Source organism: Bombina bombina, chromosome 5, assembly GCF_027579735.1.
Source record: "Bombina bombina isolate aBomBom1 chromosome 5, aBomBom1.pri, whole genome shotgun sequence".
In the NCBI taxonomy this organism is placed as follows: Eukaryota; Metazoa; Chordata; class Amphibia; order Anura; family Bombinatoridae; genus Bombina; species Bombina bombina.
In genome coordinates, this window is record NC_069503.1 from 458,310,199 (window position 1) to 458,327,929 (window position 17,731).

A 17,731-nucleotide genomic window follows, 5' to 3' on the forward strand; every position below is an offset into this window, starting at 1 on the left:
TATGCTTACCTGATAAATTTATTTCTCTTGTAGTGTATCCAGTCCACGGATCATCCATTACTTATGGAATATATTCTCCTTCCCAACAGGAAGTTGCAAGAGTCCACCCACAGCAAAGCTGCTATATAGCTCCTCCCCTAACTGCCATATTCAGTCATTCGACCGAAAACATGCAGAGAAAGGAAAAACCATAGGGTGCAGTGGTGACTGTAGTTCAAATGAAAAAATTACCTGCCTTAAAGTGACAGGGCGGGCCGTGGACTGGATACACTACAAGAGAAATAAATTTATCAGGTAAGCATAAATTATGTTTTCTCTTGTTAAGTGTATCCAGTCCACGGATCATCCATTACTTATGGAATACCAATACCAAAGCTAAAGTACACGGATGATGGGAGGGACAAGGCAGGTACTTAAACGGAAGTTACCACTGCCTGTAAAAAAAAAACCCTTTCTCCCAAAAATAGCCTCCGAAGAAGCAAGGTATCAAATTTGTTAAATTTGAAAAAGTATGAAGCGCAGACTCCGTCTTGTAAATCTGTTCAACAGAAGCCACATTTAAAAAAGGCCCAAGTGAAAACCACAGCTCTAGTAGAATGAGCTGCAATCCCTTCAGGAGGCTGCTGTCCAGCAGTCTCATAAGCTAAATGAATTATGCTTTTTAACCAAAAAGACAGAGAGGCTGCTGAAGTCTTTTGACCTCTCCTCTGTCCAGAATAGACAACAAACAAGGTGAACGTTTGATGAAAACTGTAGTAACTTGTAAGTAAAACTTTAAAGCACAAACCACGTCCAATATTGTGCAATAGACGTTCCTTCTTTGAGGAAGGATTAGGATACAAGCAACTATCTCTTGAGTGATGTTCTTGTTAGATACCACCTTAGGAAAAAACCCAGGTTGGTACGCAGGACTACCTTATCCGTACGAAGGACCAGATAAGGAGAATCACATTGTAACACAGATAACTTGGAGACTCTATGAGTCGAGGAAATAGCTACCCAAAAGGAACTTTCCAAGATAAAGATTGATATCTATGGAACAAATAAAGGTTCAAACGGAACTTCTTGAAGAGCCTTAAGAACCAGGTTTAAGCTCCATGGTGGAGCAACAGTTTTAAACACAGGCTTGGATCTAACCAAAGCCTGACCAAATGCCTGAACGTCTAGAATACCTGCCAGACGCTGGTGCAAAAAAATAGAGTAAAAATCTGTCCCTTTTAAGGAATTAGCTGACAACCCTTCTCTCAAAAACATCTTGGAGAAAAAATAATATCCTGGGAATCCAGGCTTTACTCCATGAGTAACCCTTGGATTCATAACAATCAGATATTTACACCATATCTATGTTCAATTTTCCTAGAGACAGGCTTTCATGTCTGTATTTAAGGTATCAATGACTGACTCGGAGAAGCCATGCTTTGATAACATCAAGCGTTCAGTCTCCAGGCAGTCCATCTCAGATTGATTCTATTTAGATGGTTGAAAGGACCCTGAGGTAGAGGGACCTGTCTCAGAAGCAGAGACCGTGATGGAAAGGATGACATGTCCACCAGATCTGCATACCAGGTCCTGCGTGGCTACGCAGGCGCTGTCAAAAACACCAAAGCCCTCTCCTGCTTGGTCTTGACCTCCGGAGGAAATCCCACTCCCCCGGAAGAAAAGTCTGACGACTTAGAAAATCCACCTCCCAGTTCTCAACACCTGGGATATGGATAGCTGATAGACAAGAGTGAGTCTCTGTCCAGTGAATTATTGTAAGACTTCTAACAACACTAGGGAACTTCTGTTCCCCCTTGATGGCTGATGTAAGCCACAGTCGTGTATATTGTCCGACTGAGTATGATGTACCTCAGAGTTGCTAACGGAGGCCAAGTCTGAAGAGCATGGAATATCACTCCCAGAATAGTTATTAGAAGGAGGGTCTCCTCCTAAGTCCACTATCCCTGAGCCTTCAGGGAGTTCCAGACTGCATCCCAACCTAAAAGGCTGGCATCCATTGTAACAATTGTCCCATCTGACCTGCGGAAGGTCATACCCTTGGACAGATGGACCCGACATAGTCACCAGAGAAGAGAATCTCTGGTCTCTTGGTCCAGAATCAACAGGGGGACAAATCTGTGTAATCCCCGTTCCTCTGACTGAGCATGCATAGTTGCAGCGGTCTGAAATGTAGACGTGCAAACGGTACTATGTCCCTTGCCGCTACCTATTAAGCCGATTTCATTCATGTACTGAGCCACCGAAGGGCGCGGATGGGATGAAAAACACGGCAGAAATTTACAAACTTTGACAACCTGGACTCCGTCAGGTAAATTTTCATTTCTACAGAATCTATCAGAGTCCCTAGGAGGGAAACCCTTGAGATTGGGGATAGAGAACTCTTTCCTTGTTCACTTTCCACCCATGTGATCTCAGAAATGCCGGTACTACGTCCGTATGAGACTTGGCAATTTGGATGTTTGACGCCTGTATCAGGATGTCGTCTAACTAAGGGGCCACTTCTATGCCCCGCGGCCTAAGGACCGCCAAAGCGACCCCAGAACCTCCATAAAGATTCTTGGGGCTGTAGATATCCCAAAGGAAAGAGCTACAAACTGGTAATGCCTGTCTAGAAAGGCAAACCTGAAAAACGAAGGTGATCTTTATGCATTACAATGTGAGGATAAGCATCCTTCAAATCCATTGTAGTCCTCTATTGACTCTCCTGGATCATAGTTAAGATGGTACGAATAGTTTCCATCTTAAATGACGGAATTCTGAAGAATTTGTTTAAGATCTTTAGATCCAAAATAGGTCTGAAGGTTCCCTCTCACCTTGGGAACCACAAACAGATTTGAGGAAAAACTCTGTCCCTGTTCCTCTCTTGGAACTGGATGGATCTCGTACACAATGTAAGAATGCCTCCTTCTTTATCTGGTTTGCAGATAATTGTGAAAGGCGAAATCTCCCCTTTTTTGGGGGGGGAATCTTTGAAATCCAGAAGATATCTCTGGGATATAAATTCCAATGCCTAGGGATCCTGGGCATCTCTTGCCCACGCCCGGGCGAAGAATGAAAGTCTGCCCCCTATAGGATCCGTTACCGGATAGGGGTCCGTTCCTTCATGCTGCCTTAGAGGCAGCAGCAGGCTCCTTGGCCTGCTTATCTTTGTTCCAGGTCCAATTGTCTCCAGACCGCCTTGGACTGAGCAAAAATTCCCTCTTGTTTTGCCTTAGAGGAAGTGGATGCCACACCTGCCCTGAAGTTTTAAAAGGCACGAAAATTAGACCTTTTTTGGCCCTTGATTCCTATCCTGAGGAAGGGCATGATCTTTTCCTCCAGTGATATAAGCAATAATCTCCTTCAAACCAGGCCCGAATAGGGTCTGCCCCTTGAAGGGAAGTTAAGTAGCTTATTTATTAAAGTCACGACAGCTGACCATGATATAAGCCATAGCGCTCTGCGCGCCAGTATAGTAAAAAACAGAATTCTTAGCCGTTAGTCTAGTCAAATGAACAAAGGCATCAGAAAACAAAGGAATTGGCTAGCATAAGCTTGTCAAATATATTCATCCAATGGAGTCGCTAACTGTAAAGCCTCATCAAGAGACTCAACCCAGAACGCCGCAGCAGCAGTGACAGAAGCAATTTATGCAAGGGGCTGCAGGATAAAACCCTGTTGAATAAACATTTTTTATCCATTGGATCTAAAAAGCACAACTGTCCTCGCCAGAGGTAGTGGTACGCTTAGCTAGAGTAGAAACTCTTCTCTCCACCTTAGGAACTGTTTGCCAGAAGTCCCGTGGTGGTAACTATTAGAAAACATTCTTCTAAAAAATAGGAGGGGAAGAGAACGGCACACCTGGTCTATCCCATTCCTTATTAAAAAAAAATTTAGTAAACCTCTTTAGGTATTGGAAAAACATCAGTACACACCGGCACTGCATATTATTTATCCAGTCTACACAATTTCTCTGGCCCTGCGATTGTACACATTCATTCAGAGCAGCCAAAGCCTTCCTGAGCAACAAGTGGAGGTTCTCAAGCATAAATTTTAAATGTAGAAATATCAGAATCAGGTTAAATCATCTTCCCTGAGTCAAAAAAAAAAAAAAATCACCCACAGACTAAGCATATTGTGAGGTAGTATCATACATGGTTCTTAAAGCGTCTGTATGCTCTGTATCTACCCCCAGAGCTATCTGCTTTCCTTTAATTTCAGGTAGTCTGACTAATACTGCTGCCAGAGTATTATTCACCACCTTTGCCATGTCTTGTAAAATAAACGCTATGGACGCCCTTGATGTACTTGGCGCCATTTGAGCGTAAGTCCCTGAAGCGGGAGTCGAAGGGTCTGACACGTGGGGAGAGTTAATCGGCATAACTTTCCCCTCGACAGAATCCCCTGGTAAAATAAACGCTATGGGTGCCCTTGATGTATTTGGCGCCATTTGAGCATGAGTCCCTAAAGCGGGAGTCAAAAGGTCTGACACGTGGGGAGAGTTAGTCAGCATAACTACCCCCACGACAGAATCCTTTGGTGATAATGTTTTTAAAGACAAAAAATGATCTTTATTGTTTAACATGAAATCAGTACATCTGGTACACATTATAAGATGGGGTTCCACCATGGCCTTAAAACATAATGAACACAGAGCTTCCTCTATGTCAGACATGTTAGAACAGACTAATAATGAGACTAATAAGCTTGGAAAACACTTTAAATCAAGTTAACAAGCAAATATATAAAACGTTACTGTGCCTTTAAGAGAAACAAATTTTGTCAAAATTTGAAAAACAGTGAAAAAAGGCAGTAAAACAAACGAAATTTTTACAGTACATGTAATAAGGTAACAGGGCATTGCACCCACTTGCAAATGGATGATTAACCCCTTAATGCAAAAAAACAGATCAAAAAAACGACAGACGTTTTTTAAAAACAGACACAACAAAACTGCCACAGCAGAGCTGTGGATTACCTTCCCTAAAAACGATTTTGGAAGTCTTTTTAGCCGTTTAGAAATGTCCTGTAGTATTCATGGGACTGCTGAGGGAATCTGGATGATTCATTTTGTAATTTTAACTGCGCAAAAAAGCGCTAAATTAGGCCCCTCCCACTCATATTACAACAGTGGGAAGCTTCAGTTAACTGTTTCTATGCAAAATTTAAGCCAGCCATGTGGAAAAAACTTAGGCCCCAATAAGTTTTATCACCAAACATATGTTAAAAAACGATTAAACATGCCAGCAAACGTTTTAAAACACATTTTTACAAGAGTATGTATCTCTATTAATAAGCCTGATACCAGTCGCTTTTACTGCATTTAAGGCTATACCAACATTACAGTGTTATCACCAATGTACGTTAAAAAACGATTAAACATGCCAGCAAACGTTTTAAAACACATTTTTATAAGAGTATGTATCTCTATTAATAAGCCTGATACCAGTCGCTATCGCTGCATTTAAGGCTTTACTTACATTACTTCGGTATCAGCAGTATTTTCTTAGTCAATTCCATTCCTAGAAAAATATTTTACTGCACATACCTTATCTGCAGGAAAACCTGCACGCCATTCCCCCTCTGAAGTACCTCACTCCTCAGAATGTGTGAGAACAGCAAATGGATCTCAGTTACGTCTGCTAAGATCATAGAAAAACGCAGGCAGATTCTTCTTCCAAATACTGCCTGAGATAAACAGCACACTCCGGTGCCATTTAAAAATAACAAACTTTTGATTGAAGAATAAACTAAGTATAAATCACCACAGACTCTCACGACCTATCTATGTTGAGGCTTGCAAGAGAATGACTGAATATGGCAGTTAGGGGAGGAGCTATATAGCAGCTTTGCTGTGGGTGGACTCTTGCAACTTCCTGTTGGGAAGACGAATATATTCCATAAGTAATGGATGATCCGTGGACTGGATACACTTAACAAGAGAAATAAACAATGAAAGCAAATTGCTGAGTTGTTTCTTTGTGCATAACTAAACATTTAATATACACATTTCAATGTGTATACTGTCCCTTTAAATTTGCAGCTTGGAAACTGTGAATACATAATTCCTTGATTTCTGTAGACTGTTCTATATAAGAAACTGTATCCATCATGTGTATTTGTGTGTAGGAAGCTCTTTACTTGATTGCATTTATTTTCAAATGATTATTATCTTATCTTATTATCAGTAATATATTTCCCCCCTTCAGAATGTCTTTAGAGCTATTTATGTAATGCAAGTAATGACAATTATTTTTAAAGCTGTCAAAACCGTTCCACTAACTCATCCAGTTGACAACATAGCTATTAAATTGATGTCTTAATTGTGTGATGATGCCGAAAAAAAAAATGTCTTTGACTCAACTTGCACTATAAATGTCTCAGCTGATAGAACCCCCCTCCCGCTATTCCTGGATTTGCAATTAAAAAATTAAACCTAATAGCTGCAAAGAATCCCACAATAAGTTAATGTATATGTTACATTTATGTTCTATCTGCTTTTTACATTTTCCGTTTATTATTGAGTAATTTAGGCTGCTTAGCATTTCTTGAATTCCAGAGTTAGTACGGCTTATTACCTAGTCCAGACTTAACATGTCTCCATAAATAAAATTGTTTGAAAGTGTACAATAAATCTTACAAAATATGTTTTCAAATATTTAATTAAATTTAGCTATTGTTTTTAGTTGGTTTTCTAGTATTTTACAAAAAACTAAATTTATGCTTACCTGATAAATTGATTTCTTCTATGGTAAGACGAGTCCACGGATTCATCCTTTACTTGTGGGATATTATCCTTCCCTACAGGAAGTGGCAAAGAGCACCATAGCAGAGCTGTCTATATAACTCCTCCCTTAGCTCCACCCCCCAGTCATTCGACCAAAGGTACAGGAAGAAAAAGGAGAAACTACAAGGTGACTGAGTTTAAATAAAAAAAATACAATCTGTCTTAAAATGACAGGGCGGGACGTGGACACGTCTTACCATAGAAGAAATCAATTTATCAGGTAAGCATAAATTTAGTTTTCTTCTATATAGGTAAGACGAGTCCACGGATTCATCCTTTACTTGTGGGATACAATACCAAAGCTACAGGACACGGATGAACGGGAGGGAAAAGACAGATGGTTAAACAGAAGGCACCACTGTGTAAAATTTGGTAAAGGTATGAAGCGAAGACCAAGTCGCAGCCTTACAAATCTGTTCAACAGAAGCATCATTTTTAAAAGTCCATGTGGAATCCACCGCTCTAGTAGAGTGAGCTGTAATTCTTTCAGGAGGCTGCTGTCCAGCAGTCTCGTATGCCAAACGGATGATGCTTTTCAGCCAAAAGGCCAGAGAGGTAGCCGTAGCTTTTTGACCTCTACGTTATCTAGACAACAAAGAAGATGTTTGACGGAAATCTTTGGTCACTTGCAAGTATATCTTTAAAGCACGAACCACGTCCAAGTTGTGCAATAGACGCTCCTTCTTAGAGGAAGGATTAGGACACAGAGAAGGAACAACAATTTCCTGATTAATATTCTTATTAGTAACAACCTTAGGAAGGAATCCAGGTTTGGTACGCAAAACCACCTTATCAGCATGGAAAACAAGATAAGGCGAGTCGCATTGCAATGCAGATAGTTCAGAAACTCTTTGAGCTGAAGAGATAGCAACTAAAAACAGAACTTTCCAAGATAAAAGCTTAATATCTAAGGAATGCATAGGTTTAAACGGAACCCCTTGAAGAACTTTAAGAACTAAATTCAAACTCCATGTCGGAGCAACAGGTTTAAACACAGGCTTGATTCTAACTAAAGCCTGACATAACAACCGAACGTCTGGAACATCTGCCAGACGTTTGTGCAGTAGAATTGATAAAGCAGATATCTGTCCCTTTAAGGAACTAGCTGATAGCCCCTTCTCCAATCCTTCTTTGAGAAAGAACAAAATCATAGGAATCCTGATCTTACTCCATGAGTAGCCTTTGGATTCGCACCAATAAAGATATTTACGCCATATCTTATGATAAATTTTCCTGGTGACAGGCTATCGAGCCTGAATCAAGATATCTATGACCGACTCAGAGAACGCCCGCTTGGATAAGATCAAGCGTTCAATCTCCAAGCAGTCAGTCGCAGAGAAACTAGATTTGGATGCTGGAACGGACCTTGAATCAGAAGGTCCTGTCTCAGTGGCTGAGTCCATGGTGGAAGAGATGACACGCAGGTGCTATCAAAATCACTGAAGCTCTCTCCTGTTTGATTCTGGCAATCAAACGAGGAAGGAGAGGAAATGGTGGAAACACATAAGCCAGGTTGAACGACAAGGGTACTGCTAGAGCATCTATCAGTACTGCCTGAGGATCCCTTGACCTGGACCCGTAGCGAGGAAGTTTGGCATTCTGACGAGACGCCATCAGATCCAATTCTGGTGTGCCCCATTGCTGAATCAATTGTGCAAACACCTCCGGATGGAGTTCCCACTCCCCCGGATGAAAAGTCTGAAGACTTAGAAAATCTGCTTCCCACTTCTCCACTCCTGGGATATAGATTGCTGAAAGATGGCAAGAGTGAGTCTCTGCCCATTGAATTATTTTGGTAACCTCTATCATCGCTAGAGAACTCTTTGTTCCCCCCTGATGATTGACATATGCTACAGTCATGATATTGTCCGACCGGAATCTTATGAATCTGGCCGACGCCAGCTGAGGCCACGCCTGAAGCGAATTGAATATCGCTCTCAGTTCTAGAATATTTATCGGGAGGAGAGCCTCCTCCTGAGTCCACAATCCCTGTGCTTTCAGGGAATTCCAGACTGCACCCCAGCCCAATAGGCTGGCGTCCGTTGTCACTATGACCCACGCTGGCCTGCGGAAACACATTCCCTTGGACAGATGATCCTGGGACAACCAACAAAGAAGAGAGTCTCTGGTCTCTTGGTCCAGATTTATCTGAGGAGATAAATCTTCATAATCCCTATTCCACTGTTTGAGCATGCAAAGTTGCAGTGGTTTGAGATGCAAGCGGGCAAACGGAACTATGTCCATTGCCGCTACCATTAAGCCGATTACCTCCATACACTGAACCACTGACAGGCGAGGAATGGAATGAAGAGCTCCGCAGATGGATAAAATCTTTGATTTCCTGACCTCCGTCAGAAAATTTTTCATGTCCACCGAAACTATCAGAGTTCTTGTTCTTGTGAGAGTGATAAGTGAACTGTTTTTTACGTTCACCTTCCACCCGTGAGATCTTAGAAAAGCCAACATGATGTCCGTGTGAGACTTGGCTAGTTGGTAAGTTGACGCCTGGATTAAGATATCGTCCAGATAAGGCGCCACAGCTATGCCCCGCGGCCTTAGGACCGCAAGAAGGGACCCTAGCACCTTTGTGAAAATTCTGGGAGCTGTGGCCAACCCGAAGGGAAGAGCCACAAACTGGTAATGCTTGTCCAGAAAGGCGAACCTGAGGAACTGGTGATGATCTTTGTGGATAGGAATGTGTAGATACGCATCCTTTAAGTCCACGGTGGTCATATATTGACCCTCCTGGATCATTGGCAAAATAGTCTGAATGGTCTCCATCTTGAAGGATGGGACTCTGAGGAATTTGTTGAGATCCAAAATTGGTATGAAAGTTCCCTCCTTCTTGGGAACCACAAACAGATTGGAGTAGAACCCTTCCCCCTGTTCTGTTTCCGGAACTGGGCAGATCACTCCCATGGAATATAGGTCTTCTACACAGCGTAAAAACGCCTCTCTTTTTGTCTGGTTTACAGACAATTGAGAAAGATGGAATCTCCCACTTGGGGGAGAATCTTTGAAATCTAGAAGATACCCCTGGGTTACTATTTCTAAAGCCCAGGAGTCCTGAACGTCTCTTGCCCAAGCCTGAGCGAAGAGAGAAAGTCTGCCCCCTACTAGATCCGGTCCCGGATCGGGGGCTACCCCTTCATGCTGTCTTGGTGGCAGCAGCAGGCTTCTTGGCCTGTTTACCCTTGTTCTAAGTCTGGTTAAGTCTCCAGACTCACTTGGATTGAGCAAGATTCCCCTCTTGCTTTGCGGCAGGGGAAGAGGAAGAGGGACCACCTTTAAAGTTTCGAAAGGAACGAAAATTATTTTGTTTGGTCCTCATCTTATTCATCTTATCCTGAGGAAGGGCATGGCCTTTCCCTCCAGTGATGTCTGAAATGATCTCTTTCAGTTCAGGCCCGTATAGGGTCTTACCCTTGAAAGGGATGGCTAAAAGCTTAGCTTTTGATGACACATCAGCAGACCAGGACTTAAGCCATAACGCTCTGCGCGCTAAAATGGCAAAACCTGAATTCTTCTCCGCTAATTTAGCCATTTGAAAAGCGGCATCTGTAATGAAAGAATTAGCTAGCTTGAGAGCCCTAATTCTATCCAGAATATCCTCTAATGGAGTCTCAACCTGAAGAGCCTCTTCCAGAGCCTCGAACCAAAAGGACGCTGCAGTAGTTACAGGAACAATGCACGCTATAGGTTGGAGAAGAAAACCTTGATGAACAAATATTTTCTTCAGGAGACCCTCTAATTTTTTATCCATAGGATCTTTGAAAGCACAACTGTCCTCAATAGGTATAGTTGTACGCTTAGCCAGGGTAGAAATAGCTCCCTCCACCTTAGGGACACGAGTCCCGCACGGCGTCTGATATGGGAAACATTTTCTTAAAAGTAGGAGGGGGAGCGAACGGAATACCTGGTCTATCCCACTCCTTAGTTACAATTTCCGAAATCCTCTTAGGGACCGGAAAAACATCAGTGTAGGCAGGAACCTCTAGGAATTTGTTCATTTTACACAATTTCTCTGGAACTACAATAGGGTCACAATCATCCAGAGTCGCTAAAACCTCCCCTGAGCAATAAGCGGAGGTGTTCTAGTTTAAATTTAAAAGCCATCATATCTGAATCTGTCTGTCTGAACATATTTTCAGAAATCTCTCCCTCAGCCAGCAAATCCCTCACTTCAGAACATTGTGAGGGTACATCGGATATAGCTAATAAAGTGTCAGAGGGCTCAGCGTTTGTTCTCACACCAGACCTAATGCGCTTCCCCTGCAACCCAGGCAGCTTAGATAAAACCTCTGTGAGGGTAGTATTCATAACTGCGGCCATATCTTGCAGGGTGAAAGTATTAGACGCTCTAGAAGTACTTGGCATCGTTTGTGCGGGCGTTAACGGTTGTGACACTTGGGGAGAATTAGATAGCATAACCCGATTCTCTTCTGACTGAGAATCATCCTGCGACATACTTTTAGTAGCTAAAATATGTTCTTTACAATTTATTGACCTTTCAGTGCATGAGGGACACATTCTAAGTGGAGGTTCCACAATGGCTTCTAAACATATTGAACATTGACTTTCCTCAATGTCAGACATGTTGAACAGGCTAGTAATGACTACAAACAAACATAAAAACACTTTATTTAGTGAAAAAAATAACAATCTTAAAAAACGGTACTGCGCCTTTAAGAGAAAAAAAGCATACACGTTCTGCAAAACAGTCTAAACATGCACCAAATTTTTCAAAATTTTGTATGTAGACCCACTATAGGTAGTTAAGATTGCACCACAATTTTTTTTTAACAATTAACCCCTTAATGTCCAAACTGGATCGTAAATAGGCCCAGATACGGAAAAAGACCCCTCAGCACCTTGCCACAGCCCTGCTGTGGCCCTACCTGCCCTCAGGGATCGAAAATGTGGGGTAAAAGCTTTGATTTGGCCCAAAACATACACCAGGGCCCTCAGAAGTTAGAGCTTGCTGACAAACTAACGGCGCATCTGAGGCGCGAAAATAGGCCCCGCCCATCTCACTTGATATTTCCTCAGCCTTAAAGAACCGCACCAGAGCGGTTATAACTAGCCATGTGGGTTACAAGACCCGAAAGTTAACCCATGTGTGCCCTAATAAAGTTGCCCAAAACGTTTATTGCGCACAAAAACGTTAAAGCACTCCCATCCAAAAAACATTTGCTCACAAACATTTGTCATTCAGTGTCAACCATATATGTAATTGGCCCCATATGCAAGCTAAGTAATGCCCTTCTTTTAGCTCTAGGATTACTGCTTACCCTTACCCTCCTGGGTATAATGTCAGCCTTTCTGAAATACACAGTCTCTCCAGAAAAAATATGACTGAACATACCTCATTGCTACATTGCATGAAACCGTTCCTCACACTGAAGTTTCCTGTACTCCTCAGCCTCTGTGGGAACAGCAATGGACCTTAGCTACAAATGCTAAGATCATCATCCTCTAGGCAGCAGTCTTCATCCATCTGCTGCCTGAGAGTAAATAGTACAAACCGGTACCATTTAAAAATAACAAACTCTTGATTGAAGAAATTAAAAACTAATATTTTATCACCTCTTTCACTTTAACCTTCCTAGTACTTAGAGTAGGCAAAGAGAATGAATGGGGGGTGGAGCTAAGGGAGGAGCTATATAGACAGCTCTGCTGTGGTGCTCTTTGCCACTTCCTGTTAGGAAGGATAATATCCCACAAGTAAAGGATGAATCCGTGGACTCGTCTTACCTATATAGAAGAAAGATGTATTTTTTTTACTATCATAAGGCATGTTTGTTTGTTTTTCTTTTGTTTTTTAAATAGTGCATGTCTAATTTTTTTTTAAGATCTTTTCTGGGTGCTAAGTTGTGCCTTATTTGTTTTCTGTTTTGTCTCTGGACAATACAGCTACTCAAACGCTGTATTATCTAAGCCTTTAGTTTCTATGTAAGAATGTTCCAAAAGAACCTTGTTAAAGGGATATAAAACAGGTTGAGAGCTGTGCATATCCTAAAAGGGTTAATTAATTAAAAAATAGTTTGCATTAAAAAAAAAAATGTTTAAAAATTGCTGGCAAGTATTTCCTTCTTAATATAAGGAGAGTCCGCGGCTTCATTCCTTACTATTGGGAAATACTGAACCTGGCCACCAGGAGGAGGCAAAGACACCCCAGCCAAAGGCTTAAATATCTCTACCACTTCCCCATCCCCCAGTTATTCTTTGCCTTTTGTCACAGGAGGATGGCAGAAAAGTGTCAGAAGGTTTCGGAGTTGATCCTCAGGAGGGATATATGCCTTTCGATATGGAACTGGAGTTTTAAGTAGTCTTGTCAGCCTCTCAGTGAGAGCATTGATTTAAGTTAGAGTCTGGAGATGCAGGGAGAGTCTTTCTGCGAACCTATCCGGACTGCCTGCTAACAGCTCCTTAAGCAACCAGTGCTTTCTTCACTCAAGTCCATGTCAGGAGTGATGCTACAAGACTGTCACACTTGAGAGGCTGTGTTTCTGTTCCACAACACGTATTCTGGTTAGATCGTTTTAATTTTTACTTATGTTGAAATTGCTGAAGACTGGGTCACATTGTGACTCCTTTTATCTTTATAGAATCATGGGTTAATATCTCCTGAGGGAGGTAATTGAACAGTGGGGATAATCAAATGTGTTACTTTGATTTTATGCTGCTTTATGTGCGAGATACATTTTTGGGCTCATAGACTGTTGTTATGCGGTAACGGAACATACAGGTGTTTACTTTCACTTTGAACGCTGCGCAGCTTGGCTCACTTTTTCTCATAGCAGGGGCAGTCCTGCCTTGCATACCACGTGACCAGTTGTGGTCACTTTCGTTTTCTCTTTCCTGACCAAGCTAGCTGTCGGAGAGGTCGATTCTTCTCTGGTTGCCTGGGTCTAGAAGGTGGTGAGTGGTATAAAGGTGCTGTTTTTTTGAGAAATAAAAAGTTCATTTATTTGTATACTACTGTTGTTAGCACAAGCTATGGAGGATACTGATATGCTTGATGGTTCTCCCTCTATTCCTAATAGTAATACCTGTCTATATTGTGAGGAGGCCTTGGTGTGCCCGCCCTCTCAACTATGTTCCGTATGCATCAACAAGGTTATTATTTCTAAGAAGGTTCTATGATTAAGGCCAGTCAAGGCCGAAACATGTCAGACTAAGTCTACCCTTGTCTGTGCTTTGTTTTTAAGCCTGTTGCCATGTTTTAATATGAAGATTAAAGTTCCAGTTTTTTACCTTATCCGGTTTCTTTTTTGGTTCTGAGTGCATACCCATCAGTCATCTCCATTGTCACATGCAGCTTCCCGTAGCACGCCTGAACGAAAATTAGATCCTTGTCCCTTAGATTTGTTCTTTTTATCCTGTGGTAGGAAGGCCCCCTGTAAACGTGGAAATAATGGAGTCCAGGCCTGGAACAAATAAAATGTTTCTCTTAAAGGGGAGGGAAAGTAGTCTAGGCTTAGAAGTCATGTCCGCAGACCAGGACTTCAGCCAGAGTGCCCGACGTGTCTGCACTAAGAAACCAGAGATCTTAGCATTCAGGCGAATAATCTGCATATTTGCATCACAGATAAAAGAATTAGCAATTATCAAAGCGTTAATTCTTTCTTGGATAACCTCAAGGGGACCCTCCACCGCAATTAAATCCATCTTATCCATTGGACTAACTATCCTCAAGAGGGATAGTAGTAAGCTTCGCTAACTTGGAGATAGCGCCATCCACCTTAGGGTCGGAACCCCACAACTCCAGCTGAGAGTCCGGGACCGGGAACAATTTTTTAAAGGCAGAAGAAGGGGAAAAGGAAGATCCAATTCTATCCCATTCGTTCTTAATAATGTTCGCCATTTTTACAGGTACAGGAAAAGTTAGCGGTGCTACCCTGTCCTTGTACACTATGTCTAATTTAGGGATCAAAGTTTCATCAGGCAACTTGGCCTCTGGAACCTAGACAGAACCTCCATTAGAAGAAAACTTAAGTGTTCAATTTTAAATCTAAAGGCTGGCTCCTCCGCAGCTGGAGGCCTATAGGTAGCAGACTCCGATCCAGAAATGTCACCCTCTGAAAACTCAGAATGTGACCCATCCTGGGATTCTTGAAAGGAAACAAATCACGTAAATCACTGGATGTCCCCTGGACCAGAGAGCTATGTTTAACCTTTCGCTTGCGCTTAGCAGAACAAGGTAAAGCATTAAGGGCCTCAGACACCACCATCTTTAACTGCACAGTAAAGTCTGATGGTAAAAGGCTCTCTCCAGACGGAGGATCAGGCGTGCTACGGGAAGCTGCATGTGGCAATGGAGATGACTGATGGGTATGCACTCAGAACCAAAAAAGAAACCGGATAAGGTAAAAAACTGGAACTTTAATCTTCATATTAAAACATGGCAACAGGCTTAAAAACAAAGCACAGACAAGGGTAGACTTAGTCTGACATGTTTCGGCCTTGACTGGCCTTAATCATAGAACCTTCTTAGAAATAATAACCTTGTTGATGCATACGGAACATAGTTGAGAGGGCGGGCACACCAAGGCCTCCTCACAATATAGACAGGTATTACTATTAGGAATAGAGGGAGAACCATCAAGCATATCAGTATCCTCCGTAGCTTGTGCTAACAACAGTAGTATACAAATAAATGAACTTTTTATTTCTCACAAAAACAGCACCTTTATACCTCCAATGACTGGGGCACTCACCACCTTCTAGACCCAGGCAACCAGAGAAGAATCAACCTTTCCGACAGCTAGCTCGGTCAGGAAAGAGAAAACGAAAGTGTGACCACACCTGGTCACGTGGTACGCAAGGCAGGACTGCCCCTGCTATGAGAAAAAGTGCGCCAAGCTGCGCAGCGTTCAAAGTGAAAGTAAACACCTGTATGTTCCGTTACCGCATAACAACAGTCTATGAGCCCAAAAATGTATCTCACACATAAAGCAGCATAAAATCAAAGTAACACATTTGATTAATCCCCACTGTTCAATTACCTCCCTCAGGAGATATTAACCCATGATTCTATAAAGATAAAAGGAGTCACAATGTGACCCAGTCTTCAGCAATTTCAACATAAGTAAAAATTAAAACGATCTAACCAGAATACGTGTTGTGGAACAGAAACACAGCCTCTCAAGTGTGACAGTCTTGTAGCATCACTCCTGACATGGACTTGAGTGAAGAAAGCACTGGTTGCTTAAGGAGCTGTTAGCAGGCAGTCCGGATAGGTTCGCAGAAAGACTCTCCCTGCATCTCCAGACTCTAACTTAAATCAATGCTCTCACTGAGAGGTTGACAAGACTACTTAAAACTCCAGTTCCATATCGAAAGGCATATATCCCTCCTGAGGATCAACTCCGAAACCTTCTGACACTTTTCTGCCATCCTCCTGTGACAAAAGGCAAAGAATAACTGGGGGATGGGGAAGTGGTAGAGATATTTAAGCCTTTGGCTGGGGTGTCTTTGCCTCCTCCTGGTGGCCAGGTTCAGTATTTCCCAATAGTAAGGAATGAAGCCGCGGACTCTCCTTATATTAAGAAGGAAATACTTGCCAGCAATTTTTAAACATTTTTTTTTAATGCAAACTATTTTTTAATTAATTAGCCCTTTTAGGATATGCACAGCTCTCAACCTGTTTTATGTCCCCTTTAATGAGGTTCTTTTGGAACATGCTTACATAGAAACTAAAGGCTTAGATAATACAGCGTTTGAGTGGCTGTATTGTCCAGAGACAAAACAGAAAACAAATAAGGCACAACTTAGCACCCAGATAAGATCTTAAAAAAAAAATTAGACATGCACTATTTAAAAAACAAAAGAAAAACAAACAAACATGCCTTATGATAGTAAAAAAAATACATCTTTTTGTAAAATACTAGAAAACCAACTAAAAACAATAGCTAAATTTAATTAAATATTTGAAAACATATTTTGTAAGATTTATTGTACACTTTCAAACAATTTTATTTATGGAGACATGTTAAGTCTGGACTAGGTAATAAGCCGTACTAACTCTGGAATTCAAGAAATGCTAAGCAGCCTAAATTACTCAATAATAAACGGAAAATGTAAAAAGCAGATAGAACATAAATGTAACATATACATTAACTTATTGTGGGATTCTTTGCAGCTATTAGGTTTAATTTTTTAATTGCAAATCCAGGAATAGCGGGAGGGGGGTTCTATCAGCTGAGACATTTATAGTGCAAGTTGAGTCAAAGACATTTTTTTTTTCGGCATCATCACACAATTAAGACATCAATTTAATAGCTATGTTGTCAACTGGATGAGTTAGTGGAACGGTTTTGACAGCTTTAAAAATAATTGTCATTACTTGCATTACATAAAGACATTCTGAAGGGGGGAAATATATTACTGATAATAAGATAAGATAATAATCATTTGAAAATAAATGCAATCAAGTAAAGATCTTCCTACACACAAATACACATGAAGGATACAGTTTCTTATATAGAACAGTCTACAGAAATCAAGGAATTATGTATTCACAGTTTCCCAGCTGCAAATTTAAAGGGACAGTATACACCTTGAAATGTGTATATTAAATGTTTAGTTATGCACAAAGAAACAACTCAGCAATTTGCTTTTATTGTTTATTTTGCATACTTTTCATGTAATTTAGCACTGAAAATTTCTAATTCTCAGATCTTGAAATGCACCCTGCTGACTTCTCAAGGCTAACGCTGCTACATATATTCCCTAACTGGCTGTATCAGATAGCTGCAAAACAATGCATTTTATACTAACTTTACGACAGTGTCTAGTCTTGTTGTATGGAACTAAATCTCATATTAGATCCTCTAAATAAGCCAAATGGTGGGAGTTTGGCTATGGAAAATAATTGCAGTAGAAAGGATGTTAATATGTTTTAAAAACATTTAGACTTGGCTACTATGTTAATTATAACAGTAATTACATGGCATTTACTGT

General features: G+C 41.3%; 1 protein-coding gene across 1 annotated transcript in view; it reads right to left on the reverse strand.

Annotated features, from left to right (window-relative positions):
* The window catches only part of TNS3 (tensin 3), a 588,043-nt gene that overhangs the window by 294,848 nt on the left and 275,464 nt on the right, over positions 1–17,731 (reverse strand). The gene's annotated exons all lie outside the window — the stretch shown is intronic.